Source organism: Urocitellus parryii, chromosome 11 (genome assembly GCF_045843805.1).
Source record: "Urocitellus parryii isolate mUroPar1 chromosome 11, mUroPar1.hap1, whole genome shotgun sequence".
Taxonomy (NCBI): Eukaryota; Metazoa; Chordata; class Mammalia; order Rodentia; family Sciuridae; genus Urocitellus; species Urocitellus parryii.
This window is the reverse complement of record NC_135541.1, coordinates 62927470-62943348: the sequence shown is the minus strand read 5'-3', so window position 1 is coordinate 62943348 and position 15879 is coordinate 62927470.

The following is a 15879-nucleotide window of genomic DNA, read 5'->3' as shown; positions in this document are numbered from 1 at the left end:
TTATGATCAGAAATCAAAATTACTTAGACTGTATACACTTTAGGGTCCTCAACTTTGAGTTTCTTTTTAGTTGTTGTGAGGGTGAAGTTGATACTCAAATTATTCAAGATATGATACAATTAGCAGAAAGGAAAAAAAGAAGTGCATGCTATTGTGCAAATATTTGTCTTGTCAAAAATATCCCCATGTAGATTGTAAATTAGTATAACCATTACAGAAATCAGCATGGAAGTTCCTCAAAAGACTAAGCATGGATCCACCATATCACCAATACCAATTTCTTGTAAATAATCAAAATTATATTAAAGTGATGCAGCATACCACATTTATAGTAGGACAATTCACAACAGCAAACTATGGAACATGCGTAGATATTCATCAATGGATGGATGAACAAATAAAATGTGGCATATGTACAAAATATAGTTTTATTCAGCTATAAAAAAGAAATGTATTTTGCAGGAAAATTGATGGAACTAGAGATGATTATGCTAAACAAAATAAGTCAAACTCAGAAGGTCAAAGGTCATAGCTTCCCTTGCGTGGAAGCTAAGGAGAAAAATGCAAAAAAAAAATTAAAAAGGTGGGAGCAGATCTTAGGAAAATCAAATGGCTATCAGTAGAGCAAAGGGAAGAGGAGTGAGAGGTGGGAAGGGAGAGAAGAAGTGCCTGAGAATTATATTGGCCAAATTATGTTGTGTATTATCTATATGTAATAATATGTAACAATAAATCCCATTGTTACATACAAATATAATGCACCAATAAAAAATGTAGAAAAAATAAAACATCATCATCAAAAAATCCCAATATAAATGTTACTAATATGATTTGAAAAAGAAAACTTTATGTTTTAAAATTAATTAATTAATTAATTATAATTAGGTATATATGACAGCAGAATGCATTTTCATCCATTGTACAGAATTGCACAAATTTTTATTTCTCTGGTTGTACATGAGGTATCGTCTCACCATAAATGCAGACGTACTTGTACCTACGAAATGATGTTCATCTTATTTCACCATCATTCCTGCCCCCATGTTCCCTCCCAAACTCTCCCTCCCCTTTGCCCAGTTAAAGTTCCTCTATCTTCCCCATGCCCCAACAATATAGATCAGCATCCACTCATCAGAGAGAACATTTGGCTTTTGGATTTGGGGATTGGCTTACTTCACTTAGCATAAAATTCTCCAACTCCATCCACTTACCTGCAAATGCCATAAATGTATTCTCTTTTAATACTGAGTAATATTCCATTGTGTATATACACCAGAGTTTCTATCTCCATTCATCTACTGAAAGGCATCTAGATTGGCTCCACAGTTTAACTATTGTGAATTGAACTGCTGTGAACATTTAAGTGGCTCAGTTACTGTAGTATACTGTTTTTAAGTTCTTTGGTATAGACCAAGAAGTGGGATAGCTGGCTCAAATGCTGGTTCCATTACAAGTTTTCTAAGGAATGTCCATACAGCTTTCCAGATTGGTTGCACCAATTTGCACCAATGTGCCTTTTCCCCCACATCCTCGCCAACAATTATTGTTATTTGTATTCTTGATTACTGCCATTCTGAATGGTGTGAGATGAAATGGTGGAGTCGTTTTGATTTGCCTATCTCTAATTACTAGAGATGTTGAATATTTTTTCATATATTTGTTGGTTGAAAGTATATCTTCTTCTGAGAAGTGTCTGGTCAGCTCTTAGCCCATTTGTTGATTGGGTTGTTTATTTTTTTTGGTGTTAAGTTTTTTGAGTTCTTTATATATATCCTAGAGATTAGTGCTCTATCTGACGTGGGTATGGCAAAAAATTTGCTCCCAAAATGTAGGCTCTCTCTTCAACTCATTGTTTCTTTTGCTACGAAGAAGCTTTTTAGTTCGAGTCCATCCCATTTATTAATTCTTGATTATATTTCTTGTGCTTTAGGAGTCTTGTTAAGGAAGCTGTAGCCTAATCTGACTTGATGAAGATTTGGGCCTACTTTTTCTTCTATTAAGTGCAGGGTCTCTGGTCTAATTCCTAGATCCTTGATCTACTTTGAGTTGAGTTTTGTGCATGGTGACAGAGAGGGCTTTAATTTCATTTTGCTGAAAATATGGATTTCCAGTTCTCCCAAGACCATTTGTTGAAGAGTCTATCTTTTCTCTAATGCATTCTTTTGGTGCCTTTGTCTAGTATGAGGTAACTGTATTTATGTGGGTTTGTCTTTGTGTCTTCTATTCTGTACCATTGGTCTGCATGTCTATTTTGGTGCCAATGTCATGCTGATTTTGTTACTATAGCTTTGAAGTATAGTTTAAGGTCTGGTATTGTGATGCCTTCTGATTTACTGTTCTTGCCAAGGATTAATTTGGTTATTCTGGTCTCTTATTATTCCAAATAAATTTCATGATTGCTTTTTCTATTTCTACAGGGAATGATGATGGGATTTTAATTGGAATCACATTGAATCTGTATAACACTTTTGGTAGTATGACCATTTTGAAAATATTGATTCTGCCTATCCAAGAGCATGAGATACCTTTCCATCTTCTAAGGTCTTAAATTTCTTTCTTTAGTGTTCTGTAGCTTTCATTGCAGAGGTCTTTCATCTCTTTTGGTAATTTGATCTCTTTTGTAAAATACTTGATTCCCAAGTATTTTACAGTTTTTGAGGCTATTATGAATGGGGTAGTTTTCCTAATTTCTTTTCAGAGGATTCATCACTGACATATAGGAATGCATTGGATTTATTTGTATTGAGTTTATATCTTGCTATTTTGTTGAATTAAGTTTTAATTCTAGAAGTTTTCTAGTGGAGTTTTTTTTTTTTTATCCTCTAAGTATAGAATCGTGTCTTCAGCAAACAATGACAGTTTGAGTTCTTTTTATCCTATTTGTATCCCTTTAAATTTTTTGTTTGTCTAATTGCTCTGGCTAGAGTTTGAAGGACTATGTTAAATACAAGTTGTGAAAGAGGGCATCACTGTCTTGTTCCAGTTTTTAGAGAGAATGCTTCCATTTTTCTTTTTCTATTTAGAGTGATGTTGGCTTGAGTTTAGCACAGATAATTTTTACATTGTTGAGGTATGTTCCTATTATCCCCAGTTTTTTTAGTGTTTTGAACATAATAGGGTGCTGTATTTTGCCAAATGCTTTCTCTGCATCAGATGATTTGTGTCTTTAAGTCTACTGGTGTGATGAATTATATATATTGATTTCCATATATTGAACCAACCTTGCATCTCTGGAATGAACCCCACTCGGTCATGGTGCACTATTTTTTAAAATATGTTTTTGTATGCAATTTGCTAGAATTTTATTGAAAACTTTTGCATTTATGTTCAACAGGGCTATTGGTCAGAAATTTTCTTTCCTTGATGTGTCTCTGTCTGGTTTTGGTATCAGGATGATACTAATTTTGGAGAATGAGTTTGAAAGGGTTTCTTCCTTTTATATTTCATGGAATAATTTGAGAATTCTTGGTATTAATTCTTTTTTGTAGGTCTTATAGAACTCAGCTGTGAATCCATCTGGTCCTGGGCTTTCTTTGGTTGGTAGGCTTTTGATGGCATCTTTCATTTCCTTGCTTAAAATTGATGTGTTTAAATTATGTGTGTCCTCTTGTTATATGAGTTTTTACCAAAGAATATCAGGTACTGTATTGTTGTGATATTGTGCTTTAATGTTGCTTTCTTTTCATTTCACAACCACAATTTTCCAAGAGTGCAGAACAAGGAGAGAAGAAGGAGAGGAAGTCAGACAGGACAGAGCTTTGGCTTTTGCTCTCAGTGAAATGAAGAGCTACGGAGAGTTTCAATAAGAGGAGTAACATGACCTGACCCATGTTTTGAAAGGATTACTCTGACTGCAGCTGAATTGAGAAAAGATTGTAAGTAGCAGAGCCAAAGGACATTGTGGTATTACAGACTACAGATGTTGGTGACTCATTTGGGATGGTGGCTGTGTAATGAGAGGTAGGCATATTCTGAATTTAATTTAAGGTAAGAGTCATTAGATTTTTAAAATTTATTTTTTAGTTGCAGATGGATGCAATACCTTTATTTTGTTTATTTAGTTTTTTTTCTTTATTTTTCTTTTTTTTTTTTAATGTGGTACTAAGGAATCGTACTCAGTGCTTCACAGGTGCTAGGCAACTGCTCTACCACTGAGCCACAACCCTATCCCTAGATTTCGTAATAAATTGAATAAAGAGAATGAGTGAGAAATGAAAGTAAAGGAAGACAAGAGTTCTTAGTGTAAACAAACAGAAGAAGAAATTTCCAATAATTGAAATTGGAGAAATTGATACAAGTTTTAGTAGAACAGACATCCAGTTTTGGATATGATGGATTTTGTAGAAAAGGAAAATTATTCTTGTACCTTAGTATTTGTGACAGGACTTAAGAAAGAACAACAGGAGACATGCATACAGATTTTACTCCTTATTTTTGCATTCCATAGAAGTCTTCAAAAAACGAAGACCCTAAGAAGCTGTTAGATCCCAAATCTTACATCTCTTTTTAAACAAAGAATGATAAATTGTGGGGATGTGACAAATGAAAGGAAGTGCCCTGAAGGTGGTGAAGTGTGGGGCAACGACTAGGAAATATGTGAGAGGAATAAATAGATGGCAAGGGCCATTTTAGTAGGTTTGTTAGTACAGATACACTTTGCTCTCAACTCTCAGTCTTTAACAATACAATTGTTCTTTTCTTCCTGGTACAGATAGGACATCTTTTTCTTGAGAAATTTTAAGACCTGGTTTTAAGTAGAAAGGGCAAACCCAAGAGTTCATTTTGCATCTATGTTTCTCAAGTACTTTTAGCTCAAAATAATCACTATGTCAAAGCTGCATATCCGGGTGTTGTTCAGTGTCTATATCCCTAGTGGACACCCAGGGGGAACTTCCGGTAGAAAGCTAGAGGTGAGAGTTTGGAGTTTGGGAGATAGTGCTGCTGATATCAACAGTTGATAAAAATGGGTAGTCACTGCTGAACCAGTCATATTTCAAGTCATGAAACTATATGACGTTACCAAGGGGGAATGTATAGAGAGATGAAAGAACAAAATTGACTCCTGAGAGAGTCCACTGCATCAGAACAGTGGTGTTGGAGGAAATTCAGAATTTTGAGTCCTGAAGCCAATAAGTAGGACGAAGTCAAAAGTTTTGTCAAATGTTATATATGATAGATCAAGATGAAGTTTCAGTAATTTCTACTGAAATTAGCTGTGTGGACTCCACTGATGACTTGACAAGTGTCAAGTGGTATGGTGGTATGGTCGAAACTGAGGCCAGACATGCTTAGGTCAAAGAAAGGAGAAAAGGGACTGGAAACTTTGATGTCACATCACTGAGGAGTTTCACAGCAAATGGGGAGAAGGGACTGGGGCCTTAAATAGTGGGCACAAGAGAGTGACCTACTTATATATAAATATAAGAAATTATAACATGTTTACATGGTGATGGAAATGGCCCCCTTCAGGAGAAAAAGGGGAAGAAATTGATGGTGTATTATCTTATCATCTATTTTCACAATAGCTCCATAGTAAAGTTCTAATTTTTATTTTTGTTTTCAGGTAAAGAACCTGAAAGCACAAAGTTTATGTAGAATGTTCACTTTGCTATTTCTGATTTATGTGGGTCTTTCAAAGCTTCAATCATTGCTTTTATTTCTTTTAGCTCATTTTGAAATATTCGGTTGTTTTGGTGTGTTTTTTGTTGGTTCATTCTCCCTATTTGTTTTTGTTAACTATTTAATTCATTTTAAGAGCTTGATTGTCAGAAAATAAGTTCCTGTTCCATTAGAGAGAATGAGCTAGGTAAGGGGTTAATAAAATGTTTCTACCTTTATAGTGCCCTCTTCTGTTACCATGAAGGTCTTAATAACCTCTACTATCTAAAACAGTTAAATTCACAGAAACAGATAATATAATGGTAGTTTCCAGGGGCTGGAGGGAGTGGGGAAATGGAGAGTTTCTCTTCAAAGTATATATTTAAAGCTTCAGTTGTACATGATGATTAACATCAAGCCTATAGTGACAATAACGTATTATTCACTTAAAAATTAAGAGATCTCCTGGTAAAAGTTCTTATTACAACTAAAAAATGAATGATTAAATAATAGCTTCAGTATAATCATATACCTGTTAGCAAAGCCTGGGTCAAGAGACTCTCTAGATGCAGTACCATGGTTCCTAGGACCACAGTTGCATTACAAGACAGTGCTTTCCACTAAAAACCATGCAATTTTCTTTTAAGATGCTTTCTGAAGTTGATCTCCTCAAGATCACTAATTAGACTCTTCTCAGTGATCTCAAACTTCTTTTTCCCTTACTTCCAAATTTTCTTTGTTACTTTATGTGGATTCTATTCTTATCAATTTTCCCTCAAGGGCGAGGCTTTAGTCTCTCAAATCAGAGAATTTACTAGAAATTTCTATGTTCAGTGTGGGTATTTAATATGAGAAACAAAACAAAAGAAACAAATGTTTACCTCCCCTCTCTCACAACATATACAAAAGTTAATTTCAGGTATATAGATCTCAATATAAAAAAACAAATAATAAAACTTTCAGGAAGAAACAAAGACCATCTTTGTAACCTTACAAAGTTGTTTTTGTTTGTTTGTTTGTTTGTTTTGTTTTGTTTTGTTTTTCAGGAATACACAGAATTACCACCTTAAAGTAAAATAAAAATTAATAAAACGTTTTACATTAAAAGTAAGAACTGTTCATTAGAAAACACCATAAAGGCAGAGAAAATTCAAGCTGAGTGTGAGAAAAAAGACTTGGAATACATATATCTGACAAAAATATTCAAAATATGATTATCTACAAATTAATAGGAAGGGAAGATAGATTGTCACATACAAAATGGTTAAAAGAATTAGAACAGGCATTTCTGAAAAGAGAATATCTAAGAGGCCAGTAAATATGAAAAATATTTTTCAAATTCATTAGTTATGAAGAGAATATAAATTAAAACCACAGGGCATACATTCACACACCCCGCAGAAGGGCTCCAGGAGACAGATTTATTCAAAATGTTGACAAGAATCTGAAACAACTGAACTCACGTTCACTGCTAGTGGAGATGTGAGTTGCTGTAATTATGTTTGAAAACTCTGAATGTTTCCCAAAAAGCTAGCTATGTGCATTGCCAGCAGTTCCACTCCCAAGTGTATACCCAACACAAACCCACTCATTTGTTCAAAAAAAAAAAAAGATTTTCACAAGAAAGTCCATAGCAGCATGATTCCTAATTGCTTTCCATCTATATTAAAATGAATAAATGCATTGTGGTATATGATTACAATGAAATTTTCAAGGCATCATTCTGAATGCTTTCAACAATGTGGAGGAAATTTTATAAGCAAACCGTGGGTGGAGGGGGGAGCAGACTCCAAATCATATGTTTATAATTCCATTTACATGAACTTCAAAAACAAGCAAAAATAAGCTTTATTTCTCGAAGACAGAATTATGGCTACCCTGATAGAAAGAGAAATAATGACTGGGCAAGACAATTTTTTCTAGTTCTTGATCTTAGTTCTAATTACTTAGCGTGTGTAAACTTTCTGAAAATTCAGTGATCTCTACTCTTACAATCTATATGATATATTTCAATAAAAATTGTACTTAAAAATAGAAGCAATAAAGATTTGGTATGGCTGTGATATGACTCAGGGTTGAAATCTGCTTACCATTTTGAAAGGATGTCTATTTTATCTATGTGTATGTGGTTGGGGGGTAGGGTCTATGCTGCTACTCTCATTCGGGAGTAACTGAAAGCAATGTAATTACTTTTTTTTTTTTTTGAACATACCCTTCTGGAGGCATGCAGAATCTACTCTTGGGAAATGTTTATTTCTAGAATTCACATCTTCATTACTTTGGGCCAAAATCCATTGCACTTTTGGTATTATTTAATAAGAGTATTGCTTTTCTGTTGAGAAAGGTTGGACACTGCTAATTAAATAGAATTAGACTCAATGTTACCCCTGCCTCTGCTGTCAAGACGCATTCTCTGTCCTCTGAAAAGACTCATGAAACAGCAGCTAGTCTTCACTAACTTACTTCATTCAATTAAAATTAAATTACACAATTGAACTTTTTTCTTGTCTTTCCTACATAACATTTTAGTTAATTGCTTAATTAAAACTGAAGCCTGACATTTGTTTCTTTCTCTTTAGGAAAAGAAAAAGGAAAAAAGAAACATATTCATTGCTATTTTCATTTTAGTTATTAAATAGGAAGCTTCAGAAATAATCTTCTGTTACCAAAGAAAGAAATTGTTTACACCTTTCTCACGAAAATATTTTTTAAAAAGATAAAATAATGTTAATTAAATTCAGTGACAGATTCCAGTTTTAAGAAGGCATTGATCATCAAGATGTTTAACAAATATCTCTACTTTTCACTGCACCCTCTCCAGTAAAAAATTCTGTAACCAACCAATTTGATTTTCCTTTATAATTTCATCAATTCCCAGTAGCAATTTTGCTCATGGTAATAATTATTGACTATATCTATTAGCAACAGTATTTAGTACTATTACACCAATAATCTAATCTCCTCCAATGTTAATTACTACTATTTGCATGGTGGTTACTAATTTAGCATTGTCAATTTTTTAAAAATGTGCATTAATTCTTGATAACACTATGTATTATCAAATACATATTATTGCTATTCCCCTTTTATAGAGGACAAAACTGAAGCGCAGGGGAGTTAAATGATGCCTAGGGGTACACAGTGAATTGCAGAACTGGGATTTTTTTCCAGAATATTTTCATTTTGGTAATTTATCTGAGTCACATCCTTAACCTGTATTGCCTCCAAGAAGATACCACACCTCTTCTGAAATCACAGGTTACTTTTTCCATTCATTCATTGAGTCAACAGTGATTTTACTGGAATTATACAACCTATGTAGAGGTATTACGTATACATCAGTGAGCGAACATGTATAGTCCTTTCTCTTTTGGAGCATAAAGGCAATAAGCAAGTAAAAATAAATTAATAAACATTCAATTGAAAATGACAATTAATAATCTTCATTTCATACTTTCAGAATATGTGAATTTCAGGGACTGTAGTTTAATTAAATAAAGCCAATCTCTCAACAACATGTTCAAATTTGTTACCACAGTATGTTAAATTTAAGTAATTACATGAATTTGAAACTGAGTGCTGGCTCTCCAGCCCAATAATGGCTACACAAGTAACAGATGTACATTATGATCAGTGAACAATTGAGTCCCTTCTTTCAAAATCTGTATTATTAATTACTACTCATCTGTTATTTAGTTCTCATCAACAGGATAAAGCCTTCAGTTGTCTTGACTCCTTGTCTCCCAGTGATAAAGTCTTGACCTTTCATAAAATTAATATTTGAAAGAAAAATTGGACAACAAAGATAAATGTGAAACAAACAAAAAAAAGATAATGTAAATAGGAAAATTCAAAGTGAAAGTAAATGGAATAATAGAAGAAATAACTGACTATGGTGACAGGGCTGCCATTTGAAAATCTGTACATATGCAGCCAGGAGGATTTAGTGAAGTCCAATTTATTGACAAAATGAGAAAAATGATTTGCACAAAAAGGATGTGGATGGTAAGGAGCATGAGCAAAATCTTTAAATTTCAGAACTCTCATAGATATATCATGATATTGAAACACATATTATAAAAATGTTGGAAATTGATCCAAACTTAGAAATATGACACTTTACCAAGGCATATGAAAAGGTGCTCATTCTACACTAATCTCTAGGATTCAGAAAGAACTCAAAAAACCCCAAATAACCCAATTAATAAATGGGCCAAGGAACTGAACAGACACTTCTCAGAAGGTGATATACAATCAATCAACAAATATATGAAAAAAATGTTCAGCATCTCCAGTAATTAGAGAAATGCAAATCAAAACTACTCCTGAGATTTCATCTCACTCCAGTCAGACTGGCAGCTATTAGGAATACAAACAAGAGTAAGTGTTGGCAAGGATGAGGGGAAAAGGGCACAGTTTTATATTGTTGGTGGGATTGCAAATTGGTGCAACCAATATGGAGTTTCCTTGAAAAACTTGGAATGGAATCACCATTTGACCCAGCTATCCCACTCCTCAGTCTATACCCAAAGGACTTAAAAAGAGCATACTATAGTAATGCAGCCACATCAATGTTTATAGCAGCACAATTCACAATAGCTAAATTGTGCAACCAACCTAGATGCCCTTCAGTAGATAAATGGATAAAGAAACTGGTATATATACACAATGGAATATTACTTAGCATTAAAAGAAATAAATTTATGGTATTTGCAGGTAAATGGATGGAGTTGAAGAATATTATGCTAAGTGAAGCAAGCCAGTCCCCCAAAACCAAATGCTGTATGTCTTTTGTGATGTGAGGATGCTGATCCATAATGAGGATGGGGGAGGGAGCATGGGAGGAATGGAGGGACTTTAAATATGGCAAAGGAAAGAGAGGAGAAGGGAGGGGGCATGGGGGTATAAAAGATGGTGGAATGACATGGACATCATTACCCCAATTATATGTATGAAGACACAAATGATGTGGTTCTACTTTGTGGTATAACCAGAGACATGAAAAATTGTGCTCTATATGTGTACTATGAATTGAAATGCATTCTGCTGTCATATATAACAAATTAGAATGAATAAATATTTTTTAAAAATTGCTCATTCTTTAAGTTAGATGATGAGAAAAAGATAAGTGGTGTTCCAACAATTCCTGACAAGACTTTCCTACAAATAAAAAAGAAAACATTTAATTTTAATGTTTCCAATCTTTTAAATTACTGTGTAGTAGGTAAATATTATTTTTATTTTGTATTTTTTTAAACCAACAAAATATCTTGAAGAATATTTGAAATATCATGGAATGGTCTTAATTTTTTCTCATTGAATATTGAAAATTGTTTTGCATGACTTCAGTTTGCGTGTTCATGTTTTAGAGTCTACTGGGTAGAATAAAGCTTGCCTGTACAGAGGAAAAGCCAACAAGCTCAAACCTCAAAAGACAATCTCTTTTCTCCTGTTATCACTCCACTGGCAAAACAACAAAGTATTATTCTTCCATCTCTTTTCCTAGACTGCCAGCTTTCGATATTTCAATTTCCTGCTATACAGATGAGAACTTTGCTTATTTTCCCTCTTCCTCCTGTCTCGTAGCAGTATACTTTCGTCACCATTGTTTCTTCCACTACTTTCTTTGCATCTATAAATAAGATGGCCTCATTTTTATTATCTCTTTTGTAAGTCTTATATTGAAAAGCAGAACATGAAGTCTTTACCCATTCCTCTGGCACCCCTTACCTGTCAATTCTGAAATTCTGACCCTTGCATTTTTACTTAATATCAGAAAGACTTTCATATCTTTTTAAAAATTATTTTCCATATAATTTTATATTATTTTCAATTATGACTAAATATTATTTCTATAATTTGACACTTAATATATCATTTACATTATTGTCCTTATATGACTATTTTGTTGAATCAAAAAAATTGATACTATTTCAGATTTTTGGCATATACAAATAATGATTTAATATAACTCAATATAATTTTTTTTTTAATTTTATTGTTGGTTGTTCAAAACATTACATAGTTCAATATAATTTTTACTGTTACGTCAAATAGTGGGCAGTAGGGTAGGGCTCTACATTTTATCAATGAGGCAATAGCACGCTGGTTAATATTTTGGAGGTGGGATTAGGGTAACCGTCGCTATTTCCACATAAGAACTTGCTTATCTATTGGTTTCCAGTCTTGCTTGTCCCTGTGAGAATCTGGAGGATTTTGTCAACTTCTTTCTGATGGGTCTTTCCATCTAGCTATCTCAGTCCTTTTCCCTCAACTACTGTTGATTCCATTTGCTCTGTCTTCTGCAAGTGTATTTTTTTTTTTTTAATCTCTGATTGGAAAGTCGATCCCTCTCAATTTCTTTCTCATAAAATTTGCATATTTTCCTAAAAGTTCTTAGAATTTTAAAAGTATCTATTTCTGTTCAGATCCTGTGAGAAGCATACATTAAAACAGGATTAAAAGTACAAGAGGTATATAAACTCTGGAAGGGGAAGAATGAAGAAAGGAGATTGAGAAGGAAGCCTCTCAGACTGTAGCACAGCCCTGAGAAAGTCTCTGCCCATTAAAGGTACAACAATTCTGCTCCTGGTATCCCACCCCAGGCTCAGGTGTATACAAATGGCCAGGGAGAGCATGACATTACCATGAATCCTGTTGTAAATTCCAAAGGATGGATGTGGCAGCTGGATGCTGCAGCCCAACTATGCACCTTACAGCAGTTTTTTTTTTTTTTTTTTTTTTTTTGAAGGGAGGTCTCAGCAATATGCCACCATGGCTGACAGAGCAACTGAGGAAGAAAAACTCAGCTTTCTCTGGCCACTGTGTTATCTTGAATAAGAAGATCACTGTGTTTAGGATCTTGTTATTTAATCATTTACAGGTTTTTACAATGCTCATGAAATTGTCTTGAATGGTTGGTTAGCTCTTTCATTACAGCAGGTTGATTTGCATATGGCTCTTCCTAGCTTCCTCAGTTCACCATAACTTTTCTGATTGCTGAGACAGCATCTTCCATTGCCTTAAAACTGCCTTGGCGGGGGAAACAAAAATCCGGTTGTAGTTGGCACTGTTGTGTTCTTTCCAGTTTTCCCCCTCCCTTCTCAGAGAACTCTCTTTATAATGCAAATTTAAATCTCAGTTTTGCTATTCTTGCACAACACAGTTGTGGTTTGACTTTTCAACTATGTCCAGTCTTAAAATTTGGATAAGTAATTCACTGATAAGAACTAGCAAACTGTTTTCAGTTTTTTGAATTGAAATAATTGCTCCCTCCTTATCAAACATGGAATTTTTTCATTATTCTTTTTGTTAAAAGTATGTTTCTGTTGCTGTTTGTTATTTCTTATACACCTTTGTTGAACACTTACAAATATGAACTTGATGTCATTGTTTTAGAATTGGGGATATGATGATGACAATGGCCACATCTTATTATATGAGCTTAATAAAAAGGTAGGCATAAAAATTATAACAAGCCAAAAATCACAAAAATTACAGAAAAATACAAAATAAAATAAAATAGTTTTTATGATTAAATTATATAGAAGTATAAAACATTCTCTTTAGAAAGAATCAAATGTAAAATCCAGATATACTTTCATGCAAGTTCATAATATGGACATGAGGAAAACACCTATGATTATAACTTTCATTTAAGAGAATATATCACACATATAAACATACACTGTTATGGGTGCATAATTAGAAAATATGTGAAATGTAAATCCTGAGCTAGTTTTAACTACAGCCATATATACAGAGAACTACTGAGTAGGATTATTAGATGCGACACATTAATTTGGTATGTTATTTCAACTAGGGAGGATAGTATTCATATTTTTATAGATATTAAAACTATACATTTCTTAATTTTAAAAAGTTTTATCAGTTTTTTTTTTATTAATGATAAGTTTTGTTCTTTAAATTGAGGAAATTTTCACTAGGAATAAAACAATAACCTCATAATGCTATATCAATATTTCAACTTAGTAAGAACTTAGAACCAAGGAACATTCCCCATAGATTAAGTAAATTTGAACTATTAAGAACAGAAATATTTGAGAAATAGCCATTATGAAATCCTGTTTATTTCCTGATATGTTACCATTTATCCTCACTGATGAATACCATTAATTTATTTTTAGTTTTATAATATTCTATGGTCCAGTAGAGAAGGCATGTGGTTGTAAAGACTTTAAAAGTAAAGAGAGATTATGTGATTTAATGGATCATCCACTGTAAATGCTGAAAGCAGCAGGGTTGGAGATAAAGAAAATGGAGTAGATACTAAAGCCATCAATCATTGAGAATAAAGTCTTGGAAACCAGCACAAGAAAGTTACCACAATAGTTAACAAGAATTTTATGTTAATGTCAGAAGTTTCTGTGGGGCTGGTATTTTAGAAGATAACAATATGAGAAATAGTTTTTAACCTTTCATGAGCCAGAGGGTAGCATAACTTATCAGCAGTACAGAGGGATACATGAGTGAGAGGAAAAACAACCTTCACTATATAGGAACTATAAGGAAGTCAGTCTCCTTGGAAGAAAGTCAAATTTAGTGAGAGTAATTATTCAGGAAATTAATTAAGATAAAGGTGGGTTGGCTGTGTCAGTTAAAGAGTTCAAAGAATTCCACAATGCATGAGATTGGAACTGGTTAGCAAATTTGTATAGGAAAGAGCTTGAAGGATGAGGAATGAGATAAAAAGTTTAGATTTCTGTTGGGGATCAAGATTTCTGTTTGCATGATAAGCATAGCAATAATCATCTTCTAAGAGAATGATGACCTTTGGTGTATTAGGACACATTGAAATAAATATGATTTAGTAAACTTAATAATGAGCTGCAGTTTGAACAAGAAGGACTGAGAGCGAATGGGAAACACCAAAATTTGGTATGCAGATCTAAGTTTCTTTTTTTCATTTTTCTTTCTTTTTTTTATTGGTTGTTCAAAACATTACAATGCTCTTGAGACTTTTTTCATTTTTCTTGTTTGAAAACTCTTACATTTCTATTATGGCAGATCTGTTGGTGATGTTTCTTTTAGCTTTTGTGTGTCTAAAAATTCTTATTATGTTTTCAACTTTGAATGATATTTTTGCTTCTAGGTTGATATTTTGAATTCTAGGTTGGAAGCATTTTCTTTTATTAGTGCACTGTAGTTACACATAACAGTGGGGTTCATTTTGACATATTCAGACATGCATGGAATACAATGTGTATTGTAGGTATACATAAATATAAAATTTACTATAATATATTCATATATGTACATAGAAAAGTTTGGTCAGATTCATTCCATCATTCCTCCCTTTTCCCATCCCTCCTCCCTCAACTTCAATCCCCTTCCTCTGATCTCTCTTCCATTTTCATGGAATTTCTCCCACCATTTCCTTCCTTATTTTCTTCCTTTCTTTTGCTCTAATTTCCACACATGAGAGAAAATAGTCAACCCTTGATTTTCTAAATCTGTCTTATTTCACCTAGCATGATGTTCTCCAGTTCCATCTACTTACTGGCAAATTTCATAGTTTTATTCTTCCTTAAAACTGAGTAAAACTCCATCATGTGTGTGCGTGTGTGTGTGTGTGTGTGTATATATATTGTATATATATATATATATATATTCTTTATCCATTTGGCTGTTGATGGGCACCTAGCCTGGTTCCATGGCTAGTGTGAATTGTGCAGCTATAAACATTGATGTGGCTGCATCCCTATGGTATGCTGATTTTAGATCTTTTGGGAAAATGCCAAGGAGTATGATAGCTGGGTCATAAGGTGATTTCATCCCTAGGTTTTTAAGAGGTCTGCATTCTGCTTCCCAGAAGGATTACACTAATTTGCAGTCCTGCCAACAATGTGTGAATATATATCTTTCTTTTCCCCCCATCTTTATTTTTATGGTTTGGATGTGATGTGTCCTCTGCATGTGTTAGACAATGCAAGAAAGGTCCAGAGGAAAAATATTTGGGTTATAGCCTTAACCTAATCAGTGAATTCATCCCATATGAGATTAATTGAGTGGTAACTGGAGGCAGGTGGGGGTATGGAAGTGGTTCATTAGAGGTGTGGCTATAGGGTATATATTTTGTATCTAGAGAGTGGATTTTTTTTTTAATCTCTCTCTGCTTCCTGATCACCACATAAGCTGCTTCCCTCTGATATGTCTTTCTGCCTCATCTGGAGCCCTGAAGAATGGAGCCGGCTGTCTATGGATTAAGTCTCCTGAAATCCTGAGCCCTTAAATACACTTTACCTCTCTGTTCTGATTGGG